The sequence below is a fragment of the Anabrus simplex genome, chromosome 4, assembly GCF_040414725.1.
Source record: "Anabrus simplex isolate iqAnaSimp1 chromosome 4, ASM4041472v1, whole genome shotgun sequence".
Classification (NCBI taxonomy): Eukaryota; Metazoa; Arthropoda; class Insecta; order Orthoptera; family Tettigoniidae; genus Anabrus; species Anabrus simplex.
The window spans coordinates 325,468,207-325,481,315 of record NC_090268.1 but is presented as its reverse complement, the minus strand read 5'-3'; the positions used below and the strand labels follow the sequence as shown (position 1 = coordinate 325,481,315).

Sequence of the window (13,109 nt, the reverse complement as noted above, 5' to 3'; positions counted from 1 at the left end):
CCGGGTCGATTCCCGGCCGGGTCGGGGATTTTAACCTTCATTGGTTAATTCCAATGGCCCGGGGGCTGGGTGTTTGTGCTGTCCCCAACATCCCTGCAACTCACACACCACACATTACACTATCCTCCACCACAATAACACGCAGTTCCCTACATATGGCAGATGCCGCCCACCCTCATCGGAGGGTCTGCCTCACAAGGGCTGCACTCGGCTAGAAATAGCCACACCAAATTATATATATTATAGGCGACGATGGGATAGGAGGGCTAAGAGTGGGAAGGAAGCGGCCTTGTCCGTAATTAAAGTACACATCGATGTGAAAATGGGAAACCACGGAAAACCATCTTCAGGGCTGCCGACAGTGGGATTCGAACCCACTTTCTCCCGCATGCCAGCTCACAGCTGCGCGCTCCTAACCGCACGACCAACTCGCCCGTAGGAAATTTATTGAACATCTCCCTTGGTAAATTATTCCAGTCCCTAACTCCTCGTCCTATAAACGAATATTTGCCGCAATATGTCGTCTTGAGTTCTAACTTTATCTTCATATTGTGATCTCTCCTACTTTTAAAAACACCACTCAAACTTATTAGTCTACTAATGTCATTCTACGCCATCTCACCACTGACAGCTCGGAACATCCCGCTTAGTCGAGCAGCTCGTCTTCTTACTTCTAAGTCTTCCTAGCCCAAGATCTGCAATATTTTCGCAACGCTACTCGTGTGTTTTGTTACCAAACATTATCGATTGTTTTCTGAAAGGGATTCAAACTTAATTTCGGAGTCCCCGGTACAGCGTAATTAGATTCTGATACAAATTTAGATATGACTAGCTAATGTACCCGTGCTTTGCTACGGAATTCTACATTGTATTCAGAATTCTAGGTTAAATACTCTACACGTTGTGAATAAGATTATATTAAACTGCATAGCTCTTAAAGTTACTCAGAAAAGCGACGGGCAAGTCACCATACGTATTTTCGCATGTGAAGACTTGGTTAGGAAATTATAATGGCAGGTCCTCTTGGTAAGTTTTCATTATGATGGTAGGCCCACTTGCCTACTGCCAATCAGTGGAGTTGGGCAGTTGATGATAATGGCAGGCACTCACTCTCTAACTGTCTTTTTACATCATCAGAAAGACTGTCTTTGTCGTTTTGCCAACTGAAATCATCATAGGTCATTACAATGAAGTCAACAGAAATGTCTCAGTTACAAGCAATGCTATCATAATTATGAAATACTCGATAAAATAGAAAACCGCACATTTTCTCATTTTTAACAGTACTATGCTGCCGATCTAACAGTCCAAAGTTCCCGACCTGGAATGACCAGGCCGCAGACAGCCGTGAACAATCCTCTGCTATTATTCCTTTAAGTGTGTACACTGCTCATTCCATCAGTGCCACAGAGAAGGAATCAAATGCGTGGAGTACTATGATAAACCAGTATGTTACGTACCAGTAGTACCAGAAAATCGATGAACCAGAGGAAGGTCATGCTAAAGAAGAAAGTTATCTAACTCCACATTCCCCTGTGGAGGGGGGCGGTAGAATTACACCCATGGTATTCCCTGCGTGTCGTAAGGGACTCTCAACTTGGGAGCGTGGGTTAGTGACCACGGGGCACTGAGTTGAGTCCTAGCACTGCTTCCACTTACTTGTGCCTGGCTCCTCATTTTCATCTATCCTATCCGACTTTCCTTGGTCAAATCTTGTTCTATTCCAACCCCGACGGGATTAGAACTTTCTAGGCCTAGAGAGTCGTTCGTTTTCACGCCCTTCGTGGCTCTTGTCTTTCTTTCGCTGATATCTTCCTTTTTCGCAGTGTCGGATTCCTTCCATTTTTCTCCCTGATTAGTGTTAAATAAAGGATGGTCACCTAGTTGCACTTCCTCTTAAAACAATAATCACCACCACCACCACCACCACCACCACCACCACCACCACCACCACCACCACCACCACATTAACACGTAGCATTTCTCCTCTAATGGTTGGCGTCAAGAAAAGCATCCAGCCGTAAAAGAATGCCAAATCTGCTTCACACCCTGACCCGCAGTAAGAACCGGATAGAGTGGGGAGTAATAGAAACGAGCCCAGTGGCATCACTGCTCGCTTCTAATCAATGCAGTCCGGGTTTGATTCCCGGCCAATATTTGTGGAATTTACGAAATGAAATACCACGCCCATTTTCCTGGAGATGAAAAATGGGAAACCACGAGAAATAATTTTCGAGGATGGCCGACGGGATATTCGAACCCAGCAGCCTACCGAAGTAGCTGTAACTAGTCGTCCGGCAACGCACTGACCTAACCTGCTTGGTACCTTCTCCCAGACATGGAGGCGCAGCTCCATATATGGAGATATTTGAGGAAAATACCATTTATTTTGCTAATGGCTTTACGTCTCACCGACACAGATAGGTCTTATGGCGACGATGGGATAGGAAAGGCCTAGGAATTGGAGGGAAGCGGCCGTGGCATTAATTAAGGTACAGCCCCAGCATTTTCCTGGTGTGAAAATGGGAAACCACGGAAAACCATCATCAGGGCTGCCGACAGTGGGATTCGAACCCACTATCTCCCGGATGCAAGCTCACAGCCGCGCGCATCTAACCGCATGGCCAACTCGCCCGGTGGGAAAAGACGTAAATGCATCACCATATTTCGTGTTGTAAAACGAGTTTCCCCCAGAAGTGCTATGTAAAGGGTTACGTGCCAGATGCGACCGTGCCGGATGCGATCCGGTCATTATCGTGCCAATTGCGACCGAGCGGATAAGCACCGTGCCGCATGCGACCCATCAATCACTTACAATTGATCAGCATTAAGGGCTGTCACCAAGTGGCAGGTTGCTTATAAGTAGCTAACTTGGTATTTTCTAAAATAAAGGTCTGACACCGTTGTTAGCAGGTTCGAGTGCCATTGTTCGAAAGAAAAATATAATAATGTTGCTGGCTTTACGTCCCAGTAACTACTTTTATGGTTTAAGGAGACGCCGAGGTGCCGGAATTTAGTCCCGCAGGACTTATTTTACGTGCCAGTAAATCCACCGACAGAAAGCTGGCGTATTTCAGCATGTTCAAATACTACCGGACTGAGCCAGGATCGAACCTGCCAAGCTGGAGTCGGAAGACCAGCATCTCAACCGTCTGAGCCACTTAGCCTGGATGAAAAAAAATTTCACCATCAGAATGTTGGCCGGCAGGGTAGGAAAGTTGGTGGTAGACAGTTTCTAATCACTAGATTGCATGCCAAAAGCCGGGATTCAAATTCAAACCTTTTCTCAGTGTTCAAATGGAGTGAGGGGATATGATGCTGTTGATGGTGATTCGACCGTCGGATGGCGACGTAAAGCATTGAGCAGACCCCTTGGTATTATTCGGGAGGAGTAGGCTACGTGCCGAAATCGGGTTTCATCTCACCCTACTTCATTATCATAATCCCACATCCAGACGCGCAGGCCGCCTGAGGGCGTCAGGTAGAAAGACCTGCACCAGGCAAGCCGAACACGTCCTCGGACACTCTTGGTATTAATAGGACACGCATGACGTCACACCGACACAGGCAGGTCTTAAGGCGACGATGGGATAGGAAAGTGATAGGAATGGGAAGGAAGCGGCCCTGGTCTTAATTAAAGTACAGCCCCAGCATTTGCCTGGTGTGAAAATTGGAAACCACGGAAAACCATCTTCAGGGCTGCCGACAGTGGGATTCGAACCCACTATCTCCCGGATGCAAGCTCAGGGCCGCGCGCCTCTAACCGCATGGCCAACTCGCCCGGTGGGAAAAGACGTAAACGCATCACCATGTTTCGTATTGTAAAACGAGTTTTCTCCAGAAGTGTTAGGTAGAGTAGGGGCAGTAGCTGCTTATAGGACTTATTGAAATGGCATTGCACTTCGTTTAGCTTACCTTATCTTGGGTGATGACACAACTTATCAAATGACAATTTGTCTGTCAACGCCGGTCGCATCCGGCACGGTTACAGATTATGCGGTCGCTAGTGGCACGGATCGCATGCGGCACGGTCGCATCTGGCACGCCACCATGTAAAGTAGGGGCAGTAGCTGCTTATAAGACTTTTTGAAATTACATTGCACTTCGTTTAGCTTACCTTATCTTGGGTGATGACACAACTTATCAAATGACAATTTGCTTGTCAACGCCGGTCGCATCCTGTCAACGCCGGTCGCATCCGGCACGGTTACAGATTATGCGGTCGCTAGTGGCACGGGTCGCATCTGGCACGCCACCATCCAGTTGATAGCGAATTTGTTGCAGGAAACATAACACAGTTACACTTCGTACGGCTCTACTTCTAAATTGACGTTTTGGCAGATTTTGGCTCTGTCTGGTGGTTATGCGCTGAAGCATAGACATCCAACCAATCCCAAGCTGTCATTCATATCGATTTATATCGGCAGAGCACGATCTCGAAACTCAGTTGCCAACTCTAATATTTACATTCACCACGTGGTTAACCTATCTCGCTCAGCGTGTATGCTATTCGGTACGGTTCGCGATCTTTTGCATTTTCCTTCAGTAATTAGTGTGTTTTTTCATATTGTTGGAGGGTTCCAGTGACTGTAAGATCAGTAGTGTGTTCCCTTTATAGACCGTAACCTCCTTCCTATGCCAGCCATTAGCAGTGAGTGATGTGTTATTTCCTCATTCTCTTTTATTCTTAATAATGTATTCTCTTTTAGTGTCAGATGTTGTTAGTAAGTGTAGTTTTTGTGAATTTGTTTTCAATCCATATTCATTAGTTTTTCTGAGTACGGTATTACATTTTGCAAGGGCTGTTTACCGCGGTCGTATTGCATCAGCTGTTCTCGCGGGCGTAGCGCGCTGGCAACAGAGGAAAGGCAATGCTCATTTGTTTTGCGAAACTTCAATTTAGAAGTAAGGCTATGCGGGGTTTAGTTTCGAGAAACGGAGCCTTCCCATGAATTTATTCTCACTCATTTCTTCAAAAGGATTACCTCTTTCGAATATCACCATATTGTATCCCCGATTATCAGTATATTCGGGATATTGTGGATACAGTAACTCGTCTTCAAAATCGTCGTTTACAAACCTTGCCGCCATTTTGAAGTTTCAGTCCTAATCATTGTTTAGCATTCGAACTCACGAAGTTGACCGATTATCAGACATTAAGGCCGTAATCGGTATGGATGCACTGTAAGTGACCACAAACAGTTATTAATGGCAATTTTAAACACTGATTACAATAATCAAAGTTGATGCACTCGATCATATATCCTCCAGCTGCAGACAGGGTGAATCCTTCACTGCTGGGCTTTGGTGACGGACAATTACATTTATACAGTCAAAATCCCTACCCATGTGTGTATGATGATGATGTACCCTTGGGCCAAAATTCAGCTTTGGCAAAGCCCAGCCTTCCTTGTCCTACAATGACCATTATATTTCACTACATTCGGGCAACTATAGTGCTTGCTCCTTGGTTACTTTATAAGACGGTAACAGCTGTGGATAACTACTGTCGGTGTAATTGAAATGCAGAAACGCGAGGATTCTGAGAGAGGAAAAGGTGTACACTATTTGTACTTTTTGTGCACGTTATGATAACTTACTGACATAGTTATAAAACAGACAAAAGTGAAATGTGTCAATTAAATCATGCCTTAGAACAGAGATGGCGAAACTATGCCACGAGGTGACACGCGAACACGATTTCGGTGGCTCGCCACAAGAACATAATATTTTATATATACGTCTTGTACTACAGACAATACATATCTTACAGTGTTTCACGTGTAAGAAATACATATCGAAAATCTAAATACGTGCAATATGGCGACGCTGCTACACTGATAGGTCCGAAAGTCAAGTGAGATAGTGTCGTTTTATGGTGGTTTTGTATACGAATATCGCAAACATATTTTCGGTGCCGAAAAGAACAGACACTTAGCAAAGGTGGTGACCGTATTTTTCAAGAACTCTGGACAAGGGAATTCGGACTGATAGAAAGATGTGTTGCCTGTGTTGGAAAACAATTATTGTATCCCCCACATTTAATGTAAAGCGCAATTTCGAGACTGGTCATTCAAATGTTTGTTCCATTTCAAAAGAAGAAAGACGAGAGTTCGTTTCACAAAATATCGAACATTACACAAAACAAACTAGTTCTTTTGTGTCATCTTTCCGGCCAAGGAATAATATCAGTGCGGCTGTTTCCATCTGTCTCACTGCATAGTACAGCATGCATGGGAAAACGATTTCTGACGGTGAATTGTTGAAAGAAACTTTCTTATTGACGTCCGACACATTATTTGAAAACTTCCCTAACAAACAACTAATAATTAACAGAATTAAAGGAATGCCAGCCAGCTCAACTGCTGTCAAGGATAGAATAATAAAAATGAGTGAAGAAGTTTCAGACCAGTTGAAAGCTAATTTGGATAACTCCCACATGTATGCAGTATGTTTTGATGAAAGCATGAATGTGACCTTACAAGCAAGGTTAACTGATTTTTTCAGATTTCCTTATGGAAATGTGATGAGGGAGAAATTAGTTTAATTGATGAGCATACAAACTACGGTAACATGGAAAGATAATGAAGCTAATGGAGAAAGTGAAGTCCATTCGCAACATTAGTACTTTTGATTTTTATATCTAATAATTATTGTTTACAATTTGTTTTACGTCGCAACGACACATAGGTCTTGTGGCGACGATGGGATAGGAAAGGCTTACGTGTGGGAAGGAAACCGCCGTGGCCATAACTGAGGTACAGCCCAACGGAACATGCAATCAAATGTACATACAAGATATATGTATAATAACTAAATAAATAAATGAATAAATAAATAAATAAATAAATAAATAAATAAATAAATAAATAAATAAATAAATAAATAAATAACATATTATGAAACAATCGGGAATTTAGAAAGGAAATCACGCGCGCGGGGGGGGGGGGTTGTAGGTTGTAGACATTCCTTATTGGAAAACAAGTGGCACAGGCAATAGTTGAGAATAATAAACCAGACTTAACATGGCACACTAGTTGGAAAAGGTTCGCCATCCCTGCCTTAGAACATAAATTTATGTTGTTCTCCATTCACTCAAGTGGTGGTGTCCGGTTCGATGGCTAAATGGTTAGCGTGCTGGACTTTGGTCACAGGGGTCCCGGATTCGATTCCCGGCAAGGTCGGGAATTTTAACCTTTATTGGTTAATTTCACTGGCACGGGGGCTGGGTGTATGTGTCGTCTTCATCATCATTTCATCCTCATCACAACGCGCAGGTCGCCTACGGGAGTCAAATCAAAAGACCTGCATCTGGCGAGCCGAACTTATCCTCGGACACTCCCGGAACTAAAACCCATACGCCATTTCATTTTACTCCATATGAAAACTTTGGAGAGTTTTGGAATATTGAATCCAGGCTGTTCGCACGCAATCTCTACTCAGTTATACATTCTGATCGCGAAATTAATGTAACCTATCTCTGACAGACGATTTCCGGCGACGAGGAGGTTCTCAATTACCGGAAGCCGATCTAGGGTGTGGCTATCGTCAAATAAAACCACAGCTTCATTGTTTACCGTTCGATAGGAGAATATGCTCTGTATTGCCAGAAAGCTTGCCTCTAATGTAATGACAAGTTCAGAGTTGCCAGCATTCTCTTAAAATTATGACAACTACATTCACATCACATGAAAATATAGTTTCTTTTTTTTTTTTTTTTTTTTTCATTGTTTCAAATGTTACTGTTGAGACAAATTTTTATATGTATGACAAACGGCAATATTTGTTCAGTAAAATAAGGCTGCAAAGCTTTGTGTTATCATTGAAGTGAAGTCTTGATTTTATGGTTTCCCACCTGTTCCTATTCATTGTGTCAGCAACAACTGTGAATCTAGTTTGTTTTCCAATACGTATGGGAACTTGGCAACCCCTAAATTGACCTGTGTAGACAACACCCAAAAAACTTATTTGATTTCATTTTTTTCGCACTCATTGGTTTCGCTGGATTCTGTTCAGCAGAATATAAACTTGTTTGTCCCACTCTTGATTCGAGAATATTATTGTCCATTAATTTTCTTAAATAATTTATTGGGACATCAAGTATTTTAGGTCCAGGTTGTAACTAATCTTTCCATGCCAATACAGAATTTGCCCTGCGTATGCTAACCTTCTTCCAAACAGTATTCTTTCCTCCACTCGCCGTATGTGATGGCAGTGCACTGACACAACTTGGTTCAGCTTTTTTAATCAATATTGATTGAATTCTCAGTTTCTGCTTCAACACTGGTCTCTGCTTACACGCTGTCATTGTCTCCATCTTCACCTTCTCTTTCGGGAATAATTATATTTTCAGTTAGTGTTCAAAAATCGAATTCATCATCGGAGTCGGATAAGAGAATCTTCGAAACTATATCCATTAATTTCCCTCATATTGACGGCAGTGTCTGTGCCTTTTATCGTAGAAACGATTGGGATCCATCAGTCTGCAGGAAAATAGAGGTTATAGTTCACCATTGTCCAATGTGACTTTCAGGTCACAAAGCAAACTTAATCGTTAAATTGGGCAAAACTAACTTTCAAGTTATAAAATTCACAAACATACTTTATAAAACTTATCTTTGCTTTATAAAATGTTATTTCTCACATTAGTGATAAAAATATCGAACAATCAAACATCAAACTAGGAGAACACCGTACTAGAATAAACACATGTGCGGGCTCCCAAAATAGCTGACATTTAGTGGGAAATATTTACTCTCCTGTTACTTAGGAACTTGAAATAAGCGTAGCCATAATGTGACTTCAAAGTCACGTTGATCCAAGATGGAATAACAGCATACATAATATGAAAATAAGAAAAATATGGTATGTGACATCAATGTTACACTGGGCAGTAGAGGGTTAAAGTTTTATTTTAAATATCCTCCATATGTTACGGTTTCAAAGTTATTGTTCTCAGAATTTAAAAATTTCAATAAAATAAAATTAAAATTAATATTGTTACGGAGTTATCCGTGGAAGTCAGAGGTGAAAGAAGGTGCGGGCGGGAATGGGTCTAAGTATAAGTCCGAAAGATGAATTTAAAATTTAAATAAAGGTTATATTTTCAACTGATAACAATTTTAACAATTAACAATTTCCACTAGGTGAAACAAAGAAAATCAGGTACAATGCAACTTTACAAACAAAGCACCAGTTAAGGGGTCTTTACAAATTCTGGGCTACGGGCCCACATTCATCAATCCTTGAGCTCTCAGCTCACAACCACAAAATACCAAAGGGCAAAAAACCCTTAATTGCATGGAGCTCTTGCTCCCGCTTAGTAATGTCAAGCCTCCTCGAGGCACCTTCCAAAATACCAGAAAGAGCTGACCTACTCTCAATTTTACAAGCCTATCAAAGGCCACAACAAACTTTACTTCTAACTGCCCTCAAGGCACACTTACAAAGAAACAGGGGTATTTGTACCCAACCTACAGGGCCTTCGCATGAAGAAAGAAAAAAAAACCAGGTTAAGTGGACTGGAGGCGTGAACTTGCACTCCTAAATACACATTTTAAAACCTAAGTGGCGCTAGGCCGATACACAGGGGCTAATCCCAAGCAATGGAGGTGACTAGTCTGCAAAATAAATTTAACACTTTAAGAAGGAAGAGAAAAACGGTTACGAAAACTTAGTCACCTCGAATTCCGAAAATGAAGGGGAGCTCGAGAGGGTAAAGCACTCTCTATCCCCGAATTACAGTTCAAGTTATGTGAAGTTTTTACAAGGGTAGAAAAGGCTCACATATTTAAAGATATAGGTTACATATTAAAGATTTCGAACCTTCCCCGAGAGTTAAACTACTGAGCTAGCAAGAAAACAGATGTTAAAAGGCCATTACCTTGTTGAAGAACGGCTGCCTGAAGAACGAGGCGCTTCCCGCCCCCTGCTACATATTCACACACTGAGCAAGATGTTATAAGAGTGGTCCGGAGACAAGAAAATCAGCAGTTTTATACCCTCGTGGAAAATTCGAGACCTATCAGGAATGAGTAGACACACCCACTCAATTTTTATTGGTTGACTAAGAGTTACACATGGAAATTCGAAGAAGAAAGCTATGATTGGAGGAAAATTAATTACAGAAATTACTGATTGGCTAAATTCAAAACAGGCGGAAGAAAAGGATTAATATTGCCAACCCACAAACCACAGAACAAAATTAGTAAAGACAAAACTTGTGAATACAACATTGCTCCAAGAAGGTTCATTCCTTTACACCAGAGTGCGTTATCATAGTTTTTGGTAGAGACATCTGTTAGAGAATGTCCACACTTATTGATCAATGAAAAACAAAAGCAAATCAAAAACACACAGTGACATCTTCTGATAATCAGTAGAGTTGATTCCGTTTTTAAAGTTCAGAGCTTCTCCTGTAGAGGAGTTTCAATTGGCGCAAGATTTGAACTTGCGTCGTAGAGGTGTACAAATATAATTTAAAATTTAATTCAAAGTTGGGTTCTGTTACAGTATTTCTATAAAATATGGAAAGCAAGTTCTACTTTGTGCATTTTTTTTTTCTGGCTTTGGCCTTGTCACTCAATCCGCTGTGACTGGTATGAAAACGGTCAAACTCTTACTCTGTGACTTAAATTTAAATTCTTATTTTTATGGCTTTCGTGTTTAATCAATTAATATTAACTGTGCTCCTTTTATAAGTATTAAAAATGATGCAATACAGATCTTTACGCACTTTCTCCTGGGTTTTAACATCCTCCCAGTATTTTTTGAGCCGATCAGCCACCGCCTTCTTGTGCTTTTCTTGGTACCTCTTTACCATCTGTCTAAATCTGACCCTGCTATTAATTTTACCTTCTGGGATACCGATCCACCTCAGTTCCTTTTCACAATTCTGGAACCACCTCGACCTTGTTAACTTTGGTTTAAAGAAATTTCATATTATCTTTGTTAGTCAGTCACCTGACATCCTGAAAATGTGTCCGTGGAATAGCAGTCTTTTCTTCTTAATCGATTGATTAGCTCTATCTTGCAGTGAATGGAACTTCCTTCCGCAGGAGGTCAAAGTGATATCAAACCACGGAAGATTTAAAAGTAGGCGCTCAAAATATCTCCATGAGACGAGTTCCTACTGCGACAGTTTACTTCTTCTTCTCTAGTGTTACAGAGTGCTCAGCTGAGGTTTCCTGCATAGTTATATCCTTATCCCGATCCCCATTTTGTAATATTTTTCGCCATAGTAATAACATAAAAATGTAACATTCGTCAGTGTAAGACATTTTTGGAATTAGACAAATTTATTGTAAATAGTAGGTTTATTATTATTATTATTATTATTATTATTATTATTATTGTAATTCATTGTATTTTAATCTCTTCGTAGGTATTATATTATTGTACTTAGGAAGCAAAATATTCATTTAAATTGTGTATTATAATATTTTATGCGCAGTAGGATAGCAAGTAAGCTAGTAATTTGTCTCGGTCTATTTTTTCATTTATTCAATATTTTAATGCCTTTATTATGTAATGTACGTATTCCACTGGTTAAGTGTAATGGCCTGTATACACGCGGACAGTAATTTAGTGGTAACTAAATTTTTAACTTAATTTTAAGTGACTTGCAGCGTGTGAACTGTTACTTTTAGTGGTAAGTGGTAAGTAAACGATTAAGTAACAATTTAGTCAGGTGGAATAGAATCCAGTCTATTTTTCCTTTCAAATAGACTTCTCACCAGCTGCGCGCGCACCCATCGGAGTAGTGGGGGAGCACTGTACTTGCAACTTACCACGTGCGAACAGGCGCAATTTAGTCAAGTTCATAAGTTGTGGGTAAAGCTACGGAGCTGATCATCGTTGAGAGTTCCTTTTTTCTTTTGATCATTCATTCTAATTGCTGAGAACAATGGCTAGATGGACAGAAGCATTTAAGTCACTGCAGAATTGAAACAATACTAATTATGGTGATAGGTTTTTGATGTGTATTCACTGAAATTTAAAAGCAATAAACCTTTGATAATAGTCGTTTTGCTAAACAATTGCTTATATATTATATTATATTATATTATATTATATTATATTATATTATATTATATTATATTATATTATATTATATTATATTATATTATATTATATTGTACCGTACCCAGGGGTAAATACCCTCTAGGACGATGCCTCCATTCCTGTATGAACATCCGACTAACTCAGGGTTGGGCAGAGTGTGGGTTGGTTGTCGATTGGGTCAGGATAAAAGTCGAAGTTCTACACTAAAATAGCAATCAATAACAGGAAATGGAGGTATAACACGAACGAGAAACAATCATAGGGGGTAAGATGGATTTATTAATAAATATCCCCGATCATATCACAAGAAAATAATTGAATCAAGAAAAATAATAATAATTTGCAGAAAAAATAAACTCAAAGTATAGAAATAAGTTGAAATTAAAAACGTTAATTGAATGATTGTACAAATTTGACATTAAAGAAACAAGTTCAACAAAGAACATTTATATAAATCAAGACTGAGTTTCTTCTTATAGTCCAATGTTTATGTTGTACGGCAACAAGTGTACGCAAACACTGCCATGTGGTATTTCCGTATGGAGTTTCACACTATCGCATCCCAACGATACGGTTTCAAAGTTAAGTTAATCCCGAGAGTCGTCAAACTATTTCCGTAAAATAAAAGTTACATTATAAGAAAAATTACGACGGAAATAAAAATAATTAAGACGCACCGGACGCTATGTAAGTATGCAAAATACTAGGGGCAAATCCTACACTATATACAACAATTCAAATAATCAAACTAAACATATATATACATCGGATATCGAGTAAAGTCTTAAATGCTACACTGCTTCTAATGTGAATCCCGGTTCACTACAAAAGATCTAGACAGAACTAGATAAACCAACGATACTTCAGCACTCGGGCTGTTCCCTTTAAAAACAACGAGACAAGGTATACAATCATAAATAATAATGTAAAACCATCCTGTAAGGGAAAAACATATAAATAATCCTTGATATCATGAAGAAAGCAATGGGCAACATTGCCTCCTTCTGCTGCGTTTGAGCGCTCAACAACGCGGTCATCCGTCATGT

General features: G+C 40.3%; 2 protein-coding genes across 11 annotated transcripts in view; one reads left to right on the top strand and one right to left on the bottom strand.

Annotated features, from left to right (window-relative positions):
• Window positions 1–13,109, top strand: part of LOC136871946 (uncharacterized) — a 519,021-nt gene that overhangs the window by 10,235 nt on the left and 495,677 nt on the right. The window lies entirely within an intron of this gene.
• The window catches only part of LOC136871947 (uncharacterized), a 561,695-nt gene that overhangs the window by 339,233 nt on the left and 209,353 nt on the right, over window positions 1–13,109 (bottom strand). The window lies entirely within an intron of this gene.